This window comes from Lagopus muta, chromosome 9, assembly GCF_023343835.1.
Source record: "Lagopus muta isolate bLagMut1 chromosome 9, bLagMut1 primary, whole genome shotgun sequence".
NCBI lineage: Eukaryota > Metazoa > Chordata > Aves > Galliformes > Phasianidae > Lagopus > Lagopus muta.
In genome coordinates, this window is record NC_064441.1 from 22,349,840 (window position 1) to 22,376,339 (window position 26,500).

Here is a 26,500-nt window from a genome sequence, read left to right on the forward strand (position 1 = left end):
AAATGGACCATGGGCCTTCTGATTAGCAAGACAACTCCAGTGGATCATTCTATATGTTACTACAAAGTATATCTTACTCTCAGGCTGAATTTGCCTTGTTTCTACCTCCTGGACTTGTAATTCCTGTGCATATCTTTTCGTCCTTTTTCTTCTTTCTTTCCTTGTCTTCTCCCAGCAATGTCTTCTCCCTGAAATGACAATTTATGAAGTTATCAAACAGACTTCACTTGTCTTTTAAATGAATGAAATAAAGTTAATTTCATTTCTCACTTGAATGTCTTTCTCAACTTTCAGATTCTTCCCTTCATATTTTCCTGAATCACCACCAGTTTTTCAGCATCCTTTGGGAAGTATAAAATTCTTTTACTCCTCAGAATTTCTTGTAATTTATAAAAATAATAATAAAAAAATAGTTACTTTTTGTTATAATTGGATGAAATCTATGCAGTTGTGAAGAATTAATTTCACTGCTGGGGGTCCCTGCCAAACATGGCAATTTTCTTTCCACAGCCTGCAGTTACAAGTCCAACATTTGTGTTGTGTTGAATTGTTGATTCATATTTGCAGACAGCTTTTCTTGCCAGAGAGGATTAGAGTGCACGCCTCCAGCTTCTTCAGCACAAAATGTACTGCAGAAGAATGGGTCCTTTTGTTTTGTTTTGTTTTTAAAGTTAAAAATGATTCATAGCAGAAACATGATGTTACAGAAGGGGGCATGTAAGCTTCTGGTAGGTCGTATCCAGCTCCCAGTTCCCTGCTCAGTTCTACCCACACTGAAGAACAGCTGCTCACAAGAGCTCGGGATAGGAGCATGCTTCCTGATCCCAACATTTAATAACTAAATGAATATTTTTATTTCAATAACCCTTCTCTCCACCTTATCAACCTGGGTGATTCTGTGATTCTGTGATTATCTTCCATGGGTTTCTAAGCATACTGTAAGAAAGGTTCCTGTAAACTGTACTGAGAAACTAAATGATGATCTTCACACACAGACACAGAATCACACACAGAATCACCCGGGTTGGAAGGGACCCCAAGGATCATGTAGTTCCAACCCCCCTGCCTAGCAGGGCCACCAAACATACACATTCAGGTCAGGTTGCCCAGGACCCCGTCCAACCTGGACTTGAACACGTCCAAGGACGGGGCATCCACAACCTCCCTGGGCAGCCCGTTCCAGGGCCTAACCACTCTCCTAGTAAAGAACTTCCCCCTAACATCCAACCTAAATCTTCCCTCCTTCAACTTAAAACCATTTCCCCTAGTCCTGCTGTTGTCAGCCCTTTTGAAGAGTTTACTCCCCTCCTGGGTGTAGGTTCCCTTCAGGTATTGATAGGCTGCAATGAGGTCACCCCGCAGCCTTCTCAATCTTCTTCTCATCTTCAAGTCAGTGTTTTTGCTGGCATCCTTAGACAGCCCATCCCTGACCTATTAACACCATTAAGTACCTCTGAAATATATTAAGAAGTCAAAGATATTTGAATCATGGAATCATAGAATTGTTAAGATTGGAAAGACCAATCATTAAGATCATCCAGTCCAACCATCAACCCATGCCTACAACCACTCCAGACTACGTCACTCAGAGTGACGTCTACCCTTTCCTTGAAAGTCTCTGTGCACGGTGACTCCACCACATCCCTGGGCAGCCTGTTACAATGCCTCACCAATGCCTCAAAGACTGAGAATAGTTTTTTCCTAACATGCAACTTGAATCTCCCCTGGCACAGCATAAGGCCAGTACCTCTTGTCCTATCGATAGTTACATAGGAGAAGATGGCAGCTGCCACCTCACCTCAACCTCCTTTCAGGAGTTACAGAGGGCAATAGGGAAGGTCTCCCCTGAGCCTCCTCTTCTCTGAACTGAACAATTCCAGTTCCGTCAGCCACTCCTCATAGGACTTGGGCTCCAGACCCTTGCCAGCTTTGTTGCCCTTCTCTGGACATGCTCCAAGGCCTCAGTGTCTTTTTTTGGAGTGGGAGACCCAAAACTGAACACAGTATTCAAGGTGTGGCCTCACCAGAGCTGAGAACAGAGCACAGTCACTTCCCTGCTCCTGCTGGCAACACTATTTCTGATAGAAGCCAGGTTGCCATTGGCCTTCTTGGCCACCTGAGCACACAGCTGGCTCACATTTGTATGGTTGTCCATTAGCACCCAAGATCCTTTTCCTCCATGCAGCTTGCTAGCTTTGCCCCGAGCCTGAAGAATTACCTGGGACTGTTGTGACCAAAATGCAGGACCCAGCACTTGGTCTTGTTAAAGCTCATATAATTGGCCTTTGCCCATCAAACCAGCCTGTCCTGATCCCTCTATAGGGCCTTCTAACCCCCAGACAGATCAACACCTCCTCCCAGCTTGTTGCCAGCAACAAACCGAGGATGCACTCAATCCCCTCATCCAGATAATCAGTAGAGATACTGAACAGGATGAGTTCCAAAACCAGCCTCTGGGGAATGCTATTCATGACTTAACTCATGGATTTAACTCCATTCACCGTAACTCTCTGAGCCTGGCCCTTCTGCCATTTCTTTATCTAGAAAAGAGTGTACCTGTTCAAGCCACAGACTGCTAGCTTCTCCAGGAGAATACTATGGGAGACTGTTGGTGCTCAGTCGAGTTAGAGAGCTCTCACAGTTTCCTGTAGCATCAGAATCGTTCTCTGAATGGTTCTGCTTTATTGTGTTCAACATACATCTTATATACCATTCACTTACAAGCCAGGAATTCCTTTCCCTCTAATCAGTTAATTGGCCTAGCTTCTCCCAAAACACAGTGATAAAGGATGAAGGGTAGAAACCTTTCAAGTGTGATAAGATTAACAATGCATACAAACAGAACCTCCTGTTTACCCTTAGATGCAAACAGATCCCATTTGCTCTGTCTTACACTCCAGACTCCCAAGGTTTCACAGTGATAAGGTCTATCAAGGAGTCTGATAAACTCTTTGCTGACTTGCTCACATCTTCCCCCACAGGAGACAGTGTCAAAGGCTTTGCTGGACTACAACAACAGCCTTTTCCTCATCCACCAGAGGGTCACCTGGTCATAGAAGGAAGTCAAATTAGTCAAGCAGGACCTGCCTTTGATGATCCATGCTGGCGAGGCCTTATCTCCCAGCTGTCCCACACACGCTGTGATGTGTCCATTCAAGATGATCTGCTCCATGACCCTCCCCAACACTGAGGTCAGGCTGACAGGCCTGTAGTTCCTTGGATCCTCCTTCTCGTTGTTGTAGATGTACATCACACTGATGAGTCTCCAGTCATCTGGGAACTCCCAACTGACCAGGACTGTTGCTAAATGATGGAAGACAGATTGGCAACCACCTCCAGCATCTCCCTCAGTATCCTTGGGTGAGTCCCATCAGCCCCATGGGCTTGTGACAATCCCAAACCCTGATAACTGATCTGACCATCAAAGAAAGAAGCAAAGAAGACATTGAATACCTCGGCTTTTTCCTCACCTTTGTCAGTGATGCTCCCCATAGCATTTAATAAAGGATGCAGGTTCTCCTTGGCCCTTCTTCTGTTGTTAGTGCATTTATAAAAACATTTTTGTTTTATTTTACAGTGCTGGTTTGATTAAGTTCTAACTGGGCTTTCTAATTTTTCCTCTTCATATTCTAGCAACATTCCTGTATTCTTCCCAGATTACCTGACCCTTCTTCTAAAGGTGGTAAACTCTCTTTTTTTCCCTGAGCTTCAGAGACATCTCTCTGTTCAGCACAACCAGACTTCTTCCCTGCAATCTCAATATTTGATATCAAACACTGTTGCAAATCTGCTCTCAAAAGTAACAAGAGGCTCTATAGAGAAAAGAAGAAATTTCAGAAAAAAAGGCATTTTATAGAGACGTACTTGGTTAGCGGAGGACGTGCCCATGTGAGCCCTGATTAAGGTAAGCTCATGTTCCTCTGACTTTGACCAGCCGTGACCCTTGACAGAGTCACAAGAAAGAGAAGTGCATGAGTACAAAAGAAAGAAGTTGTGGTTAAGGCTGGATAAGAAGTTTAGTTGACAAACAGAGAGAAGGCTTGGGTGTGTGATTGCCACACGTTAACCAGTCAGAAGTGTTACACATGCTTTATGGCTGCAACCAACCAGAGAATGCTATGCATTATATTAGAGTTCTTCTTCCAACAGACGGTCTCTGCTATCACTTACATAAAGTGTCCAAGTCCGTTCAATTCTCCTGACATAATCTGTGAAAGGCAAGCTGCTAAGGGTGATGAATTTGAAACATATGGTATCCATAATTTGAAGAGACGAGGTGTCAAGATGTAAGAATGCTGAGAAGTTGTTCCAGTTATGATGGACAGATTAGTAACGGGACTGGTACGGTTCAAATTAGGTGGAAGGATAAAGTAACCTCACACAATAAATGAGCTGAGTTGTGTAAACCTCACTCAGTGCTTTCCAGACTCTACAGTGATTCCTTTCAGAAGTGGGGAGAAGAACACTCAACGCTGATGTCACAACTCCTTCTTTCAAAGGCTGCAGCAGTTAACCTTCACCTAACTGATAAGACTGCTCATCCCTGATGTTGAGGCCCAGAAAGCTCATCTATCTTAAACAGGTATCTTGTGGTTGTGTACCAAATTAAAGCTCCAGTTCAGACTGGGTTATTGTAAATATCTAGTTGCATACAGACTATGATTTTAATTTGTATGTATTTACACTACTACCCGGATGTATGTACCTGTTATAAGTATATTTTAGATGAGTAATTGGTGGTCGCAGGTTCCAGCGGTGCACAGTCAAAAGGCCAACTGGAATGGCAATGTATAGCATTTTAAAACTCCTTAAAACTATTGAGAGTTTATACTAATAAAATCTTCAAATGAGGTGTAGCCCATTTCAATCCCATCATGACTGGTCATTCCTTTTAGCACTTAGTTCTAGCAGTGACAATACTAAACAGATACTTGTATGCCAGCATTGATATTGGTGCTTTCTAGAATAGTTGTAAAAAGTAGCTATGTAAATCATACTCTCTAACATTTCACGTTATACTATCATAGCACAATGGTGATTTTTCTATTTTTTTATTTTTTTTTTTAGTTTAGTTTATTCATTTTTAACCAGAAGAAGCTTAGAAGCTTTCACTTTAATTGTTATGGTAGATGAAAAGGGAAAGACAGGAGTAAATCCTTCCAGCATGAGACAGCTCAAAGTCTGTAGCAAGAAGCAAACGTGTTTCCTTCTGAGGGAGATTTCACATCTCTGCTGACCACCAGAGTTTTCTGCTCTTTCCCATTTGGACCTAGTGACCAACTCTGAGAACTTCCCCGCTCCCCACCTACCATCAGAAGGGATTTTCTTGCATTAGAACAGAGTGTTGTTAGGAGATGTAGGATTTTTATCATAAGTGAGCAATATGTTCCTCCAAACTTTTCCAGTATTTCTGCAGCTAAGGAGTAATATCCCACGACTCTTAAGAGAGTCTGAGACCAGCCATCTTTCATTCTTGCCCTAACCCCCTCTACCTTTCCATTACAGAAACTTAATAAACTTAAGGAAAAAGGATAATGCTAACCTAATGGAAAGCTACTGTGTTCCTTGCCTTTCTCACTGCATTCTGCAAAATAGGTTGCTGTTTTGCTTTATTGCATTTGTCTTATCATAAATTCTCATGATTCTAGCCCTACAAACAGCGTCTTGGCTACCAGAGACTCCAGAAGGAGCCACAGAGTTCTTGACTGAGCAATCCCCCCAGACTGGGTAGGCCATGTGATATTTGTGATTATTTTGAACCCACTGGCAATCTTGCATTAGTGCTTAGAGATTTACCCAGCACCTAAGAACACAGCAAAGCCTCCCTAATCTGCAGTGACCAAGGAATGCTCTGAAAGCAAACTGGAATTTGTTGGACCGTGACCGTCTGGCTGGGCTATTTCCCAGCAGTTTGCTCTGAGCTTTGTAACACTTCATACTTATTCACAAATGCTCAGCAGTATTTAGAATATTTTTTTGCACAAGTGAGTCACTGCTAGACTGCCTTCCATTAAAGCCTCCCCTAGGTTACATACAGTATTCAGACATTTGCATTAGAGCTGAACATGTGACTACAGCACACGTAAACTCTCCCAAACTGGGTCTTATTTCTGTGCAGTAAAGGTACAGGTTTCTGCACACGTTGTAAGAAAAAAACACAGAGGAGCTTTGGAATTTGTTTGGTAGCCAGAGTTTATGCAGTGAACTCAATACCAATGAGAGAAACACCAGGATGGCAAATCTTCTGAGGATCCCTTGTGATTGATAAAGCAGCATTGGATCACATGGAAAATGAGGCTTTTCCAAATAGGGGCCTAGATTTGAAAGGATTCAGGGCTTTGGTTTAGCTAAATGTAGGAGGTTGTGGACCACAGAAGCCTCAGGAAAAGGAAAAAAAAAAAAAAAAAAAAAAGGAAAAATCTTTTGTGGCAAAGTAATAATGTTTAGAGTGCACTCCGATGCTGCTTGCTGCTTGTGACAGGGTGAGCAGTGTCCTAGAGCGGCACTCGCTGTGTTGCAGTACATCTGGTTCTCGCCCCAGCAAGCCCGAGAGGTGCGAAAAGGAAAACTGGCTGTTTCCAAAGGAAGCTCAGCCCAGGTTTCAGCCAGAGGATTGTGGTCTGGTCTCACAGCTCACAGCAGGATGCAACCACCCTGCCTGTGCATAACTCTTCAGGAGACCCCTGCCCACCTGCTGGAGCATCCATCTTTGCTCGTAGCTCGTTGAAGCACTGTGGGATTTGCTGTGGAGGAGCGGCACTCAATGCGTGCTTTGTTCTTCCTCTGCTCTTGAAATCCTCACAATATCCTAGGAGAAAGAGGGAAGGCGTGCAGGTTTCCCCACACACCGCAGAGGCCATGGCCAGATTTACCCCCCCTGGCCCACGCCTCACAGCACTCCCAGCCCAGCCCTGGGCACACGGGAGCAGGGCCCTGAGTTCTGCCCATGGCAGCCCAGCCTCTCGGAACAGCCTGCAGACACTGCCTGGTCCCCAGGCACCCGCTGCTCTGCTCTGCACAGGAGCACACCCTGGCCCTGGGCTTCAGTCTTCATCCTGTTCTTTCTTATGCCAGACTTAACCCTCGTTTTCCTTGTTTCATCATGCAGTTACAAGTAATGAAGATGAAACACCTAAAGATGTGTCTGGAAATGAATACTTCCTTCAAGGAGCCGACTTGCTCATTTGGGAAGCACATCATACAAGGTAAGGGAGAGCTTTGGACAAGCAGCTAGGTCAGCATTGATGCCTCAGAGAGGCCAGAAATTCCCTTCCTCTCACTCTCTTCTCCTTCCCTTCTCAAAGCAGTGAGTGCCTACATTTAGAAGTTAATGCCATTTCCGAATGGCATACACTTGATAATCTACTAACTTCCTCGGGATAAAATTAGAGTACATAGTATTCTGATCTCAGTGTTCTGGTTGTCCCAATGCTAACTGGCTGATGTACCATGTTAATTTGTAGAAGAAAGGAATGAGGGGACAGTGCCTGTTTAAGCCTCTGATGTAGGCTGGGGATTTAAAAGAAATACATGAACTCTTCCTAAGCAGTAGATTTTTTCACTGAATGATAAATTTTCAGTGCTGGATAATAGTGATCCACTAGCATCTTAAAAAACAATAAAATGATGTTGATTAGAGGCCAAACATAACATAGAATCCAAGTGACTTTAATACATAATGTAACCAAAATACACATGGTAACTAAAATATAATACATAAAGCATATATACATCAAATATGATGTATGAAAAATAGTTAACAAAATATGTTAGACATAGCATATGTATCGTAATTACATATTCATATATGCATGGTAAATTCTATTAATCTGCTACTCGAATTTTTCTAAACAGTACTTCCCATTTCTTCCCTATTCTTGACCTCGACAAGTATGCATGAACCCTCTTTTTAGGTGCATATTCACAAGGTGTATGTGTAAAATACATGTGTATTTTATCCTCCAAAAGCCCCACTGCTCCATATCCTTTCCACTATGTAGAAGTCAGAATATGTATCATTGTTCTCCCTGAAATACCCCTGTCATGCATCCTGTGCATTTCCTGCACACCCTAAGGATTTACAATATCTTGCCACCAAACACTCCGACCTACTTACAACAATTCTACATTTTAAGTGAAACAAAAGAATTGCTGTAAACTTTTTGCTAAGTTCACATCACTCATCTTTGGCTGGAATACTCAAATTCCGTATCATACTCTGCTTTGGAAGAATCCTGGCAGTGCATGTATGTGGGATATTTCTTCCTACATTTTTCCCAAACATTTTTGCTGGTCTGAGATGATTTGCACTCTGGTTCCCTAAAGCAATAAGCGTTCTGTTCACTCACAGCAGTAAGTAGGGATTTCTTTAGGATAATACAGTACCTGATGCTTCACATCTGAAGGTTACATCTGAGTGCTGGGAGTTCCAAAAACCTCTGAAACTGGAGTGAACTCTGCATTGAAGAAGTAATGTCAAGGCTTTAGCAGTAAATAGCATTTTAAAAATAATCCTTCTCAGGACACTCTAGTACTTCTCAGTAAACCACGAGAGGGAAAACCCTCTTTTCCTCTTTCAAATAGTACGTAGTTATTTTCCTTTTTAAATTGTTATTCTGATGTTACATGTGCACAAATAACTGCTCAATGCTTCTGTTCTTGTAAAAACAGGACAGGAAATAGATAAGAAATTTCATAGAAACGGATCTGAAATTTTGTAATTACAAATGTCTGTGTAATTTTTTTCATCATTTATTTTAATTTTCTGTATTATTTTCTGTATTATAATCTGTAGGAAGAGAGTTGGTGAGCAAAGTTAATGAAGGTAGCATTGTAATTCCAAAAGGGAAGGGGTTGCCTGCATAGGGACAAAGTTCTGTGCAGGATACTTGTGCACTTATGTTCAAGGGTAAGGCAGCCAACACAGATTAGACTTGGGGTGTGAAAATAACCGTCCTGTTAAAGGGACTCCAACCACATCTTTACAAAACATGAAAATCATGTTAATATTGTATCTTACCCTGTTCTTTCTGGTTTATCACTTGGGAAAAGAAGGCAGCTGTTTTCTGGGACATAAACTGAGCTTTTTCTCTCCTTTAAAACAAAGTCAACTAAGTTCTGTTTGAATCCACCAATTTTTAGTGCATTTATCATTTCTGCTACATGATAAATGCATGTGTTTGGACAGTATAGGACACACTGGCACAGGTTGCCCAAGGAGGCTGTGGATGCCCCATCCCTGCAGGCATTGAAGGCCAGGCAGGATGTGGCTCTGGGCAGCCTGGGCTGCTGGTTGGCGACCTGCACACAGCAGGGGGTTGGGACTGGATGAGCACTGTGCTCCTTTGCAACCCAGGCCATTCTGTGATTCTATGATTCTATGACACTGTATTATGCTTACTGATATTTTGTTTGGGTATTTTCAGAATGTCTTTCCCCAAGGAGTAAATCTTGCCACAGTAATGTAGAGTACCACCTACAACCCTGTTACTTTAAGGTGATTAAAAGTTGCCATAAAATATGCAAAGCGTTTCTGTAAAATTCAAGAAAAATTATGGCAATGAAAAATAATTATACTTCCTCAAAATGACTTCACAAGTGAATGATCATTCTGCATATATCTGTGTATTAAAATATAGTGACATTTTCTGTTGTCATGTGGCAAAATATGACAGAAATACACTGTTTTTCTTAAACCTTCTTCTCATGGCACAACTTCCTCCAAAATCCTACTTTTTTTTTTGTTTTAAGAAGAATATTATTTAACATCCATCTGCAAACATGGTTTCAAGGGCATGAAGTAGTCAGGAAGCACTAACTGCTGAGACAGGCTGGCATCACCAACTGCTGTGACACCGCTGGTGGGGTTTCTAGAGAAAAGTCCTGTTGAGTATGATGTAGTTGCAACGTCCTTGTTATTTTGCCATGCAGTATAATATGCAGAGGTGAGCTGCATCCATATCTACAAGTGGGTTCTTCAGCAGTCACCTGCAATACAAGCAAAAACATGCTAAGTGTTTGCATATTTGTCACAGTATTGTAGAGTCATAGAATCCTTAGAGCTGGAAGGGATCTTTAAAGGCCACGCCGTCCAACTGCCCGCAGTGCACAGGGACACCACAGCTGGATCAGGCTGCCCAGGGCCTGATCAGCCTGGCCTTGAGAGTCTCCATGGATGGGGCACCCACCACATCTCTGGGCAGCCTGTGCCGGTGCCTCACCACCCTCGATGTGAAAGACTTTTTCCTTATATCCAACCTAAATCTCATCTCTTTGAGCTTGAAGGCATTTTCCCTTGTAGCCCAGACCCTGCTAAAGAGTCTGTCCCCTTCTTTCCTGTAGCTCCTCTTTGGATTCTGACATGCCAATTCTTTCTGATATTTTATTTAACAACATACTGTTGAAAGAATGAAGAAGGGAAAATGAATGAAGATGAGATCAGACACTGGCTACCACCAGAGTGCTACTTTCTTGATTCAAAGTAAATAGGATTTCAGGCACATAAAACAGCAACATTTAGTATGAAAACCCACCTCTTCCTGGACATAGGTAAATATTTTATTGGCATTGAGATATCTACTGCTGTAACATTCATTGAGAATATTCTAACAGAGCAGAGTGCAGTGCTGTGAGGAATCCTGTTCCCTTCCTGTCACGTCTGTGTCTGCTACCTGCTTTGACAGCAGTGATGTAGAAACAAAGCAAATAGATGTGGAGAGAATACATCTGTTCCTCTCTGGAGTCTTTAACGTGTGCTCTTCCAGGAATCCTGCCCAGCAGAGTCCTTTGCAAGGGCTGTTCAGTGACTGCTTCATGGGTAGAAAGGCATGAACTGCAAGAAGCCCAGGGTTAGCTGTGGCATGAGGGATTCAAGAGGGCCACTATAGCTGTACTCCAAATAACATCTAAAGAGCTCCTAAGTTTCAGTATGCCAGAGACAGCCATCATTGCTTATTTGTTATTTTTCAGAAGTATTTAAGGCGGGTCCTTAGCAGGAATTGTCTGTGGGCAGAGTAGGCTCATCCTTCTCTTAATTGCCTCATGCATAGAGTCGTCTGTATGCCACCACCCTGCCAGCTCTCCTGGCAGCAGCACAACCAGCTCCTGGTGTGATGGCACATCCCAGTGCCTGGGAGCAGCCCTGCCTGCCTCAGGAACACTTCCCAACCTGGGCAGACTGCTACTCCTCTGACAATCTCAATCACATACACTGCAGCACTATATGGCTGGCCAGCGCGGCAATCCTTGATCTGCTGGCTGATTTTCCATGGGTTAAAAGGATCAGTGAGCCCATTTCTTACCCAGCCCTGTTCAGTGAGCATGCAAACAAAAGCATTGCCGGCTCTTGCTGTGGAGGTGCAGGATGCCACAAGATACAAAGTGCCGGCAGAACTCTGACACCAAGTGGCTGCTCGCTCAGCTTCCAGACCCTGCAGAGCAATCTCTGCACATCTCTGCTATGGAGGCCTCCGGCAGGGGGGCCTCACTGCATGATTTTTACATAATAGATATGTTTAAGTCATCCATACGCCTGGAGTGATGAAGCCAGACCAGCTGGGGGTAGCCCCTCAAGTTCTGTCACTCCTAAGATTTTTGCTAACAAGTACATTTTCTTTTCCATGCCCCAGTTATTCAGAATGCTTGCCAGGAATGAGAGTTTTGGCACCTGAACTGGAATTCTGCCATTCCCTGAAAAAACAAGGATGTTTAGCATGTGTCTGGAAGAACGATCTGAAAGCTGCTAAGTGCAAAGGCATTCTCATCTGCTGGAATCTCTGTGATTTCTTTCCAAGCACTCTGCTATGCTCCCAGTGTGTGTCCTGCCTTCAGGAAGGTATTTTTCTATCAACTCATAAAGTAGTGAAGTTTGAAGATCTCTAAAGCATCATTTGCTCTGAAAAATCTCACCAAAGTCCTGTTGCTCTGGTGAAACATCCTCTTTACAGTGAGGTAAGTAAGCTTTAGGGTGGTGATGTGCTTCTTCAAAATGCTGCAAGTCACCACCAGAGTTGCTAATGGGAAAACGTGTGTGTGCTGCTGGGACGTACGTCTCAGAAGCCCCGAAGGAAAGGCCAGGAGGTCATGCAAAGAGTGAGAGATCCACCGTGCAGGTTTTACCTGATGATCTGAACTGCTCTGAAATCAATACTCTGCCTGCGATCACTGAAAAAATCTGACAACATCTGTGAATACCTTGACCTTCATGAGAATACAAAAAGGATTCGGAGAGTGCAGCGTTCCGATACACTTGTGTCCTTTTTCTGGCTGTATCATAAGGGGTAGACTGGCTGGTGCAGCATTACTGACTCAGCTGGAGCAGGAATAACTGCCCTGGAGCTGTGAATGGAATGACTCCATGAAGCAGTGCATTATCAGCCCGTGAGCACAAGGTGGCACAGCAGAGTAGGAGTACAGTCCGACGAACAAGAAAGGAATTCGGAAGATGCGGTTCATGATGCAGTTTTTGTCATATCTCAGCTGTCCCTGCAGATTGAAACTGTGGGATATTCTGAGTGATGTCCCAGCTCTCAGTCCGTCCTTTTACAGCCACATTTGAAGATTTATCTTGTTTCTGCTCTGTTTATTGCTGGAATTTCTAAGTCTCGCCGTACATCCTTCATTTTTTCATTTCTTCATTTGTTTTACTTTTTGATTCATCTATTTCTTCCAGAGGTTGCCTAAGAAACATAACATGACCTAATCTTTTGTTCTCTGCAGTGGAATACTGGCCCTTTAAGGCCAGAAGAGATGTTTTGCAAGATCAGTTGCTCATCTGCCTAAGGGAATCTGTTTAAAAACATTTGATGTAGTCTCTGCTAGAAAGAAGAGTGTCTTGGGAGCTATTAACCTCAGAGGCAAGCTAGAATGGAGGGCCACAGATCCCTTCAAGGGCATAGAGTGAAGAATCTTGTAGTGGGAAAACAGAAAGTTTCTCTTTCTCTCATCTGAGACAAAGAATCATAGAATTGCCTGGGTTGAAAAGGACCACGGTGACCATTTAGTTTCAATTCCCCTGCTATGTGCAAGGTCACCAACCAGTACACCAGGCTGCCCAGAGCCACATCCAGCCTGGGGCATCCACAACAAAGAACAAAGATGTGTTAGTGTTCTGAACCCCAGAACTCACAGTGATGAGATGAGTGAAGAGTTAACCAGGTATATGAAGGAGGACTGAGCTCATGTGTGCTCTGCAAGATAGGAGAGAAGCCTGCTGATGCAGCTGAAGGAGGGCAGGGGTTGGCATTCTAAATCAAGGCAGACAGAACTGGAAAGGGAAATCGAGGCAGGTTCTTTGCAGGAGATACTTCTACCCTGGAGGAATGCCCAGAAACATTCTTCATCTGGCCTGGCCATTTGGATTGCTGTAACCTGGATGTCAAGGTTATTTAATAGCTCTGCTTCAGCAGAGATTGTTCTAGCTGGTTATGTAGACTGGACGTTAGCTGGGAATTTTTTCTTGTAATGACTTGCAGATGGACAGTAAACAGCGTTTCAAAACTTGTGAATGCTATGAGAATTCACTTTTACTGGAACAACAACAACAACAACAAAAGAATCCAGAAAAATAGGAAAAATGCATGGTTTCCTAGATTGCATCACTTGCCCATTAATAATACAGAATTGATCAGAAGCATGAGGCACAAAATAGGCAATCTATTTCAGCAGTCTGCCAGGGAGTTATTCAGAAACTCCCATGAAAGAAAACATTTTTAAAATACCATCATCACTAATTGGCCCATTTTTAGAACAGCAAATATTTTGCAGGAAGGATTTTCATTTCCCGGTCAGCTCCGTTTCTCAGAGCATTCGTCATTTCTGAACAGTGCCCTGAGCACACGGCTGCCCACTAACAAAAGTAAATGCTGTGACTGATGTTTAGGAGCAGGTTTTGTAGGAAGCTTCCAAAAATGCTGGCAGTAGGAGGTTGGATTGCAGTCCTGCTGAAGACTGACCATCCAAAAAAAAAGAGTGTGCAGCTGTGCTGGTGACCAGGAGTTATGGTTAACTCTGCATAAGGTTCTAGGGCCCTTGATGGTGTAAGTCAATCCTTTGTGTAATATTCTATGAACACAGTGCATTTTTGCTTGTATACCTCACGTTGAGTCGTAATGAGTTTTAAAACGGGAAATCATTGCAGTGCAAATTCTGCTCCTTGACTTTCTCCAGCCTTTGTATGCCACTCCAGAGATCTTAAACCAGTATTTTCTAAGCAGAAGAGAGAAACAGCCATAGCACAAAAGGTACGACTGCAGTGCTGAATGTTCCATGACCCAGCTGGGCACAGATCAGCACTCTGGGGTGTGACCTGACAGCGAAGCCACCTGTGTAAGAAAGACAATCTGCCACTCTTGGGGAATCAAGAAGCTGTACTGTAAAAACATTTTCTGCTGTTACAAGCTGCATCTGCCAGAGAACGCTGTGCCAGCACAATATCCTGCATATTGTAAAGCGTAATACCTGTGCTGACAAAGCACTGCCCCAGCCTAAGCTGCTTCCTTTCCTCTTGCTGCACAATAGAAAAGGCACAGAAAGAAAGAAAAAGGACAGAGCCTCTTGAATTGCCTCTTTGCTGGAGAATCACAGTCATGCAGTCATAACGGGGTCCCTGTTTGTACTCCTGGGATCCAGATCCATTTTTATTTGTCCCCATAATTCAGTGACAAATTGCAAACGTTCCCTGCCTTTCTTAACTGCATCTCAAGTAGTTCACCAGAGACAAGTAGGTTTCTCTATCTTCATGACCGTATTCCTTCTCTAAATCTTTTCTTTCTGCAGGCAAATCCTAAAAAATTTCTGATCAGGAGAGTTAGTAGAAGTATTTCATGAGCATGTAAGCGAACAGGATTATCACAATGTGATAATGTAACTGATATATTAGATAGAATCGTCCTCTGCTCCATCCCAGCCCATCTTTAACACCAACTTACTTGAACAACATCATTCTAATGTATTTCTCCTGGAGAAATAGTGTCTGAGCTTTGTTGTGCTTTCGTAGGTACCCAGCTGTCCCTGTAAGTAACAATATCATCACATGCTCAGTGCACATGATTACATGGGCAGGATCAGGCTGTCAGAATTTGTATCTGTAATCTCTGGTTCCAAATGAAGTTTGCTGTTTTGCTGTTTGCAGCTTGTTCCCATCCTCATTGTCTGCTTCACAGCTCACGTTCATCCTCTGAGTCAAGGTCACAGACAGTCTGAAAATCAATTCCCCATGCCTCCATTCTGCCTTCCTCAACCTTAATTCTTATCTCTACGAAAGAGCTGCCAGCACAGACCTAATATCTGATGCACTGAAACAAGTTCACATGTGCAAAATCTTTGCCAAATAGGAGGCCTGTAATTAAATATTCTGTAAATAATCTCTTCTTCTAGCTATCACGAGCATTTCAGATTATTTTTATTGGATACTCATTCAAATCTTGCCAGTGCTGCATTTTGCTGATGCTGATTGAAATGGTAATGAAGGCAGTAAGGCCCCTCAAATTCTTCAGTTTGTCACAAAGATGTAATTTACAGGCAGTTAGCAGTGTCACAATTGCATCTGGCTCATCAGCTGCAAAGGACCAGCTAGCTGGGTCTGCCGGGCACGGCTGGCTTGGATTGCAGTGAATCCTGCCTCATCCTTGTGTGGCACGTTTGTGCTGTGTTTGTGGGCTTGCTAAAGTTGGGGTCAGCAAAAAAGACCCTAATAATCATTTTAGCAGATAACGGATTTGTATCAGCACGTTTGCAATTATTTTTCCTAAGGCAGCTCCTTTTCTTTTGCTAGGCAAAGCCCACTGTTCTGCCAGACTCTGCAGTGCTCTGCCTTAACATTCTTTCAATATTTTCACATCCAGACCATGTCTGCATCTGGCTTGCGTTGTGCATAAAATCATTTTATCCACATGACTTATACTCTAATTCATGTTCTGTTCATTTTACTTCCAGATATCAAAACTGCCCTTTCCCCTGTCTTTGGAAAGCACAATATTGCCTGCTGTATCCGCTCAGAATGTTCTCACAGAGCTATTATTTTTCTCTCTGTTAAGCTAGCCCAAATGTCTGTTGTTTTGCATGCGTTCCCTGACCTCTTTCATTCTGTATCAACAGCATTCTGTGGTTAACCTCCCTTCCATGGCTTCTGATGGCCAATCTCTGCCTTGTCAATTGTCTCCTAGTCTGCCTAGGTATTGATTCCCATTTATGATTAACCAACAGTGCTAGTCTTCATTTGCTCCTTGTTACAGTTCCAATGAAGTGAGTAATGTAATATTTGTCCTATGCAGATTGCTCTGGTTGGAAATCCGTCCTAAGAGTAAGACAGCACTAGCTGACACTTCAGCTTCTGATGGTTGAGCTGGTAGAGTCTTGTTGTTTCCACGTACTCACACAACTTTCAGTATCCATCTGCAGATGTTTGCTATTATTCCTTCTAGAGTCCATTTCTGTCTTTGGGACAGAAACCCTTAAACTGATCTTTGTTTTCCCCTTAGCACAGGGAGAGAAGAAGGGCAAGGGGAAAGAAAATCAGACCATCCAGGTTTGGAATAGGTGGGCACAATTGCAACAGAAACATCTACGAGATTATCACTCTTTGATTTTGCAAAACTAAAATTGAAATTGAGTCTTGCTGGAATATTGTCTATGGTCAACCAGCCTCGACGTTGTAGCTTACCAAGTCCTGCTCATTTTCACCTCCTTACTCTATTTGTTGTGATACTCCTTTGACAGGAAAGAGACCTGCTGTTCGATCTGTATGAAATGGGCTTTTAGTAAATTTCATGAAGCAGTAATGTGACACGCAGATGAAGCAGCATGGAACAATTTCAAATTTAAATAAAGTGAATGCTTACATTCTCAGGAACAAATGAATTTCATTCCCTCTTGCTGAAGAAAGTCAGAAAGAAAGAAATAGAGCTAGAAAGAAATTACCAGGTGTTACATACGATGTCAGTGGCTCCATTTTGAGTGATGATGAAGTAAGGCAAATCCACCACTGCTTCTATCTGAAAAGTGCCAGGTCACATAGTTTTCAAATATGAGAATATAAAATGGAACCTTTTCCAACTCAGAACTCAAGTTGTAGAACATTCAGCAGAGGAATGAGACTCCTTGGGGCAGCCTCTTACCCTGACAGAGGAATGTTTTCTTCCAGGAACCCATGGAAAGGTCTTGCATACCAGAACCCTACTGTCTACTGCAAAAATAACAGCAACTCCTCAATGCCAGGCTCACGTGCACTGCTTCATGGCAGAGGTCTGAAAGCTCACTGATGTCTCTGATGTAGATTCAGGAGTTTTCTGTGCCACCCTCAGAAGGCGATAGTGCCTGTGTGAGCTCTAAGGCTGTTCAGCCCTCATGGAGGATTAGGACACACTAATCTTTTTTACAGAAGATAAATGTATTATCAGGGAAAATTACACCCTCAGAGGGGCCTATCAGCTGATGAAACTTGTTTTGCTCACAGCTATCTGATTTGTGTGCTACAGAACACTTAGACTGAGGAATCCATCTGCATCTCTGAGGCTTTAAAAACTCTTGTGGTGTTTAAGGAGCAGTAGCCTAGAGATGCCCCAAAATCATACAGCTGGAGAGACCAGGGAAGCTGCTGAGATGCTGAGATTCAGCCCAGGCAGTCCAGGTTTGAGGTCTTCTGATAGGTGTTCACATGACAGTAGCATCCAATCCAGTAGGAATGTGGTTGTTAGGGAAGCACTGCTCTTGTCACTGCATTCAGTGCTTCTCTGGGACTGCAGAGTTCTGCTTTTGTTACCAGCAGGGCTGTTGGGGCAGCTGGGGCAGCTGAGTGGGGATTCTCAGCACTTTGTGTCTTCAGGCACTGAGGATCCTACCATGCAGTTTTCCTTTCCAATCCTGCAGGCTGCCGTGTTCCATTGGCAACAGGAATATTGTCTCTAGATGACCTTCCCACACCTGGTGACTGTGTTTCTAATCATAATTCACACATTTGACCTTCTAACAAGCAGCCTAAGCATTAAAAATGTATGAGCCCTTGGTAAGGGGGGACAGCTAAATGGCTGCAGTAACACTGAAGCTGTGGTGGACCTGAATTATTGATAGAAAGAGTGGTTTTCCTTTCCTTTTAGCTACTGAATAATACATTAAAAGCTGCCCAATAAGATTATTTTCATTACTCACATAAATGACTTGTTCAGTATCAAAGAGTGAGGAGAACAAATGAAAAGTGCCCTGGAATGGTAAACATATTACACTTAAAAAATTTATCTTCTAGTGTATTTATTCACTTTGGATCTATTTTCCAACAAATGTTTTGCTTTGAAAGACATATTAGGGAACATTTCCTATAACTTAGGGACTGTGAAGTTAGTTTTGAAATCCTTGCATGTAACTGATGCTGCGAGTGAAGTTTATCAGTAGAGAAAAACTGATGTGTCCTTTATTATTGCTGCCCAGAGAGGCTGTGGATGCCCTGTCCCTGGAGGTGTTCAAGGCCAGGTTGGATGGGGGGGGCCCTGGGCAGCCTGGTCTGGTATTAAATGTGGAGGTTGGTGGCCCTGCCTGGGGTGGGGGGGTTGGAGATTCGTCATCCTTGAGGTCCCTTCCAACCCAGGCCATCCTGTGATTCTGTGTGATTATTAGTGGGTGCACATGCTAAACTAAATAAAAAATTGCATTTAGGAGTTAAAGTTACCAGGCAGATTGATTCCTGCATACCCTGTCCTTACAGTTGTTCTGTTTTTGAACACCTCATAATTCCTACGTGCAGTACGCAACACTGAGATGTCGCCATCTGCACAGCATTGTGGATGAATTGAGTTTGTTCAATTTTGCTTTTCCTATTTAGCCTGATTGCAGTAAAAATAACCCGTATGTAAGTGTTTGCAGGAATTAATAGGCTGTTTGGCTTTCGACGCTGCCTGGGGCTATTAGGTCTCCTGGCTGGTTATTAATGTACCCAGCAAGAGTCCCGTTGCAGATTTCTGTTAATCAGCAGCATTCTTACTGCAGGCAATAGACCACGGCTGCCCTGAATGGTGAGTAGATAGCTGCTTCTACATTTCCCCTTGTGCTGTTCCCCCGCAGGGCTGCGTGTTGTTGACTTTGAACTGGACATCTCCTTTTCTATCCGCTTTGAACTTACTTCAGCACAGACTCAGCAATACCTGTTAGGATGTCTGGGCAGCTTTCTATTTATATCCCTTTGGAAACAATTTTAAAAAGAGAAAGAAACTGAAATTATCCAAATTCATTTGTTACAAGCACTGTGGAAAAGTGACGCTTCCAAAATAGTGTGTTTCCTTTCTTCTGTTCATATTTTCTTGGTATAAGAGCTAAGAATAGCACAGCTACGAGTATTGCCTCAGATAAGTATCAGTAAATGCTATGTTTTAGTCATGTATTGATTTAGAACCCACTCAACTCACTTGAATGATCTCCATGGATTTTAGAGTCTTTAGAATATCTGCTTTTGGGAGGCTTTACATTTGATAATACAAATTTCATAGAATCACAGAATGGCCTGGGTTGCAAAGGAGCACAGTGCTCATCCAGTTCCAACCCCCTGCTGTGTGCAGGGTCACCAACCAGCAGCCCAGGCTGCCCAGAGCCACATCCAGCCTGGCCTTGAATGCCTGCAGGGATGGGGCATCCACAGCCTCCTTGGGCAACCTGTGCCAGTGCCTCACCACCCTCTGGCTGAAAAACTTCCTCCTAATATCCAACCTAAAACTCCCCTTTCTCACTCTAAAACATTAGTACTTTTTGGCAGCCAAACAGGCTATTCCCTTACACACCTCCAGCTGATGCAAAGTAAGCAGCATCAATGCCGTTCTCCACACAACCTTCTGGACAACTCAGCCTTCTAACTATCCAACTTCAATCCCCATGTGTGTTCTGATCACAAGTTCTCAGCAGGACTGTCAAGAGTTGATAAATGTTGTGTTTCTGGAGTCTGTCTGGTGAGAGGATCTACTCTGAGTTCAGTGTGAGTGGCCTGCAAAGTGACTATCCCAGAGTAGAACAGAAATGTGTGCCACTGACCTACTTAGCCCTGAAAGTCTCCATATTCCATTATTGATGAGCTGTTCTGCTTAAAGCCCTCCTTGTTGTGCACGCTTAGTTCAGTGTCAGGGAGATTCCAACAGTTCTTTCGTTTCTAGACTAATGTAAATAGAACCTCTCTGCTTTATCATCCAGTGGGACACATACAGATGAAATACGTGGGCTGAGTCAGAATTTGGTATTGACATTGTATGTTTCTTTCTTAAAGACAAGGCACTGCAATAGGGCATGCTTTTCTTCTCAGTCGCCTCTGATGAGCTAAAAAGGCAGGAGAAGGAAGTCCTCCTGGGCTACGCTTAGCAGTGTCTGTGACATACAGACAACAGAATGTCTGTATGAGAGAAGTTATTTAAGTATTGCAATTTTGTTATTTAGGAACTGACTGCATGGCTGTATGGATTTAACTTAATAGCAGTCTCTTAGAAAAACAGGAAGGCCAGACGGTGAGTCAGTCCAGGGTACATCCTGGTAAACACTTCAGGGTAGGCAAAGGGCAGATGCTTAAATTATTCCTTTGAGCTTCATAACGTCTAGGTTCCTGCCAAGGTGAATAGCTGGCATTGGCAGTGATGGGGTACAACCAGTGCTGTGAAGTACTAAGCAGATTTTATGCTGTGACATGGGGGAGATCCGTTGAAGGAAAATGAATGCCTGCTGCAGGCTTCAGCAGAGCACTAAGCTAAGCCATCCCTGGGCTTTCTGCTAGGTGAAAACCTCCACAATAAGTTAGACACTCTGCAAACACTGCAGTGTTCTTTTTTTTTCTTTTTCTTATGCTCAGTATTAAACACACTACTCCTGAGTGAAGACTGACAGGTCTTTCTGTTAACAGCTCTCACCACCAGCCTGGTATGCATCCAGGCAGATCTGCTTAGGCAGTGATGGCAATCAGGCCAGGCACTTCTTGTGCTGCTGGGCTACTCTAAAAGCAGCCACAACTCAGAAGTAAATGTACACACAGAGGCACAAATGCAGATGCACTGTGCACTGTGTCCTACAGTAGCACATTAGCTGTGCCCAGCACTGCACTGAGTGGGAAAGAAAGGAGTTCTGTGACATCTTTTCTTCTGTTTCAGTCATCAGTGCAGGCTGCTGTAAGGCTTTCCTGTTCCAAATCTTATAGAGCTTCTCTGCCAACTGGAGATCAGCCAGCATCAATGTGCGACCCAGAAATGTTGCAGTTCTTTGGTAATGCTGTTGCATGAATGTTTTTCTCAGCCCTAGGAAAGGTATTCCCTTTTCAGAAAGACAGTTTTTGGAGAGAGGATCCAGGATTTCCAGTCTTTAATCACACCGAAGAATCTGATCCACCGTTTTCTTGATCCCCATTACAGCTGCTCATCCACCACTTTTCCAAAGAATGTCGAGCTGCTGACCTGCTTTCATCCCATAACCACAGCACAGACTGTTCTGTTGCCCCTCCCCACAATTGTCCATAAATTAGCACACAGTCTATTGCAAACTTTCATGTCCTTTGTATTGTGTGAGTATAGAATGGGTTGGACTATCTGGGAAATGAATTCCAAGGGTTCCCTACCACAACAAGACCAGCTGAATACATCATTCTTTTTGCTCCTCCTGGGGAAGGGAAGCACTACTGATAAAAGCAGATGAGTAACAGTTAGCATTTGTTTGGTAAGCATTTGTATTCTTGCAGATGAATCAATTGAAAGGTCATTACATTCTCAAAGCATTATCTACAGAGTATATGGACATTCTGTTTTATCTAAAAGACGAGAAGTCACTACTTAGCAATCATAAATGAGTGATCTTTTATGTTCTCAAGTTCTCATTTTCATCCCTAAAGAAAATCGCTTAGCAGATCAGCAAGGCACAGAAGGCAGGATTTTTCTTTTTTTAGTATTTTGTCACAAAAAGACCATATGAAAACAATCTATGAATGATACACAGATGGTGAAAAGGGAACAATTTGTTATGTCATAGAACACAGGGCATAACAGGCTCCCAGACATTGATCAGGCAGTTGATGTAAAGTAGAATTCAATAGTACAAAATGTCACAGAGGCCAGAACTATGTATTGGTTCAAAATGAGATGAAATAGATAATGGAAAATATAGCTGTTTCTTATGTCCAGTGGCATAGATATTACTTGCCTTTAGCTTAGATATCTTACTACCACAGAATGTCAAAGGATGAGAAACACAAGAGTATTTGCTTGTTTTGATTTGCCCTACTTCTATTTTCTTTCATAAGCATTCTGTCCTGTCACTGCTGGGGAGTGAATGGGGCTTTCATCTGATCTGATATGGATGCTTTGCATATTCATATAAATGCAGCTGTTCAGTGTGTCAAACTGTCACTGGGTCTTTTCTGTCGTTCATAATAACAGAATTCCTCAGAAACACACTTGAATTATGGAAGGTGTGAGTTCAGCTTTGTGAAAGGCTGCAAAGGAGTTCCCAAATATTACTGTGTGCACTGCAGTGTTTTGTAACAAACTAAACTGAAGCCTTCGTGCCTTACTCATCTGTAGTAAACATTGAAGAGAACCTCACTGAAACCACAGTTGGGCTGAGTAGACTTTTTCCAGATTTGCCATTTTGGTGAAAGCACACAGATTTTCAAGCATTTTCAGTTACCCCCCAGGGCATAAAAGGCCCAGTCTTCCAGAAACCAGTGAAACCAGCACTTTGTGTTGTTAGGTATTCGTGCCATGGAAATGTGATTATGAAACTGCACTAAGTTATAAGTTAATGGAGAGTTCAGAGTTGCATCTTTAAAAGATATTTGGTGGTGGTGTACCAAAGAGAAGGATGTAACCCCTGCCAGTGATCCTTTCCCATCTTCACAAGTTGTGTTTGAAAAAAAGTCTTCAGCCCTTCAAGCAAAATCAGCTCCATTGCTACGAAGCTGTGGTTGCTGGATATTCTCCCCTGACTTCTAAGCTATTTCCTACAAAATGTCAGGAATCTCCTGCCTGAAAGCACAGCAAAGGAAGGTGTTTAACATTAACATCACTTCGATAGTAATCAGACCCTTAGTTGAAATATGGATTGTCTTCCTGTATGCTAGAGAAAGCTCCCTTTGTGATGGGATATGTTTTCCACTGCAAGAAGTTCTGTTCTGGGCTATTATTCGTAGTTCTGTTGGGCCCATTTTAAATTGTTATGCCTTCATTTAATTCTAGTGCTAAAGTGGTTTGCTGGGTGGTATGATGAGAGATAACCTGTTGTTATTGATTTATATTCTGTACGTGATTGCCTTATTAGATGCAAACACTTTTTACAGATTTCCTAGAATGATGACATTCAGTGACTACTGAAAAAAAATCACATGCCCTCAGGTCACCTTGAGAGTGAGTTGCTCTCTCTGCTTTGGGCAGAAGATCTGGAAGTCCCCTCCTGGAAGTCCTGCAGCTTTGTGTCCAAACAACATACAAGGAAAGACAAAGGAAGGTGGATAAGGAACTGCTCTCACTGCAACCTCTTTCCTAAGGCTAGACATGAAGTTAATGCTGCTTCTAGTGATGTTATCTTCAGATCTGCATCTCTTCCATTCCTGCAGAAGAGAATCAGAGCTAAGAAGGGTGAAAGAGGCAGAAGAAAAAAGGCAACAGTGAGGAATTCTGAAGGGGTTGGGTCTGAAGATTAGAAATAAGGAAATTTCCCCGTCCTAATGGAGAATGCTCAGGGTATACAATTGCCAAGGAGCAGTTTTTCTACAAAAGGATTGTTTTTGCAGAACTGTTTTCTTGTTGCTTTGTTGTTGTTGCTATTGTTTGTTTCTTTGTTCACAGACCAGTGGGAAAGCCATTCTAGAAGTTGGTTAGGAATCCTTTCTATTCTCTGAACAATGAATAGCTTGGTGAACAGGCTTGTAAACAAACTCATCTGTTCTAAATGCTCTCCCAATTTAAAATACCTTTCTGTAGCATTTTTCAAAAGCTTCATGAATAATTAAAAATAAACTAATAGGAGAAGGTCAGTGGTAATTTATTAAGGCAGTAATTCTTGTAACTCAGCATTAAGAGGTGGCAGTTCATTGCTAACAATGCTACTGTTGTCTGAGTCCTTCTAGGCAAAGAACCAGAAAACACTTCCAAGCTAATTGGAATCTGCATGAAGCATTCACTCTTTCAACACGTGAAGCATCCCATCAGAAATCAGTGACTAACAGTGCACTTACTGATAGAACCAGCCCAAAAGACTAAGCAAGGCAGCTCTGCAGTTCTTGAGCCATGGTGCCCCTTCCACCTCACACGTGTGAAGAACCTTCACGATGGCTGGGCTGCGAAGGAGGTTGTGAAAAGGGATGTGGAAGGATGTGAGCTGTGCACTGGAGAGAGCAGTGATTTTTGGTAAATCTCTGCATGAAGTTGGAGGTGACCAGCAGATCTGTGACCGCCGTTAATGCTCCACGACCCCCGATGGGTGCCCCCTCACACTGTTGATGAGGCAGGCTGTGTGTGCAGGGCTAACCATGCTGCCTTGTGAGGGCAGTGTATGGCACAGTGCTGTGCCTGGTGTGCTATCCCAGAACGCAGCTTCTTCTGGGTTTCTGAGCTCCTACAGCACATCAGGCCAAATGGAAGCTGTTCCATATGAAAAAAACTTTGGTCCCACTGCCCTCCTGAGAGCCCATCTTATCTGTATTATTCCACTATCCAAGTCTTCCCAGCACATTAAAAAGTCCAAAGAATGGAGAGCTGCAGCATCTGGAAGGAGCGTATGCAGGGAAGAGGTACATGTCTTTAAAAGTAAAACCAAATGCCTATGGGATAGCTACATTGCTCAACTTAAGTTGCTTTTTTTAAAGACTATAGAGGTTAAAACATTCATCTGGCTTCCTCCCTCAGCGTTGGCTCAGCTACACCAGTGTTCACACAGTGGAAGCGGTCTGGACACCACCTCCATTTTGGAACTCTACCAGCAGCTTCCTGAGTTACCAGAAATGACCATTTGGTTCACAGCATTCATCCTGCCCTGGCCACGTGGCACTGGTTTGCAGGTGTCTCTGTTCCTGGTTTGCTTGGCTCTCAGTGCAGGGGAAGAAGAACCCAACTGTTCTGCCGTGGTCATCTGTTGTTATTCTGTAAGTCTTTTCTGGGTGGCGATAGAAAAACAAGTGGCTTTATGGAGTGTTCCTCCAAGAAATTGGTTATACCTCTCAAGAAATTGTCTCTGGAGCTTAAAATACATTACCAGGATACTTGTCATGACTTATTGTTTACTACTGACTTTCAGCATAAATATTTGAACGCTTGCCACGTGAAAAGTCCTAATTATTGTCTACATCCAGCCTGGTGAGTTCATTTGAGATTCCTTTTTGTAGAATGTAAGGTACAATACTAGCAAAAGAAATTGAGAAATTGTTTGTTTCTTCATTTGTTTTCGCCAGCACTGTCTGACACTGGGCAACTTGGATGTGCAATCATCTGCCTACTCAAAGAGAAGCCAAAAAGGTCTGAGGTCCCACTGCTAGTCAGGACTGAGTCAGTAATTACTATCCAATACTATTATAACCTTTTTTTTTGTTATTTCCTTAGCTAATAATGGAAGATAGCATAATTCCTGACATACTACAATACAGTTCAGGGAAGAATTCTGCCCTACTGAGCATACATGTGATGAGGGTTGGTGACGTTGAGTTCTGAGAAAAATCCTGCAGGTTTTTGGAGTAGTTTCCTGTTAATTTACTGGTTGTTAGGCTGGAAATGAACCACAGGACTTGGCCCCACAAAAATACAGCTTTCCTAACAAGCAATTAAGGCATTGACAGTAACAGCAGGAATGGGAAAGGTGTTAGGGTACACAGTAGTGGCTGACGAATACTAGAACTATTCTAGAAGGAAGAAGGTAACCAGAAAGGTGGAACTGCCCTTTTTTGTTATGACTGCTAGAGTTTTTGTAGGGCTCAGAAGAGAGCTCTTCAACTTGTGTTCTGGGGTTACTACCAGTCCCTAAAATATTACAGCATCACTGGTAAAAGGCCTGAGAAAATAAAGTAGAAAACATCCATTTTTCCGATGAAATGAACAAGAAGAAAGAAAATAGAAGTAATGAATGAACAGTCAATATTTAGAATAAATGCTATTGAGATAAATGAAAGTTGCTTGGTTTTAGGTCTTTTAAAAAGCTGCTTCATCAATGGATTTTTTTAATGTTCAGTGGCTATGTGGCCTTTTAATTAAGTAAGTTTGAGACACACTGCAATAGACACTAGTTTTACTTGAAAAGCTCTAAGTTACTCCAGCATTTTATGTTCCTGTATAACCCGATGACTATTTGATTGAATTACTGTGGGTCATGGGCATTACAATTTACACGTACACTGATGGCAGCACCGTCTTTACCTTTTATAATGCAAAAATATAAGCTCCAGAGGTCAAAGGAGAAATAGACAGAATGTGGGTTCTAAAGCAGTGCAGTAGGCAGTGGGGTTGGCTTTCAGAGCCTTTCTCCTTGTTATTACTTGACAAGAGCTGGCACTAATCCAGCCTTACCTGAATTT

The 26,500-nt window shown here is 42.8% G+C and overlaps 1 protein-coding gene across 1 annotated transcript in view; it reads right to left on the bottom strand.

Moving 5' to 3' along the window:
• Positions 1 to 7,783: 7,783 nt before the first annotated feature.
• AMER3 (APC membrane recruitment protein 3) overlaps positions 7,784 to 26,500 on the bottom strand; it is a 35,478-nt gene continuing 16,761 nt past the window's right edge. Inside the window, exon 3 of the mRNA XM_048955192.1 lies at positions 7,784 to 9,987. The gene's annotated coding sequence lies outside the window, so the exon portion shown is untranslated. The remainder of the gene's footprint in view (positions 9,988 to 26,500) is intronic.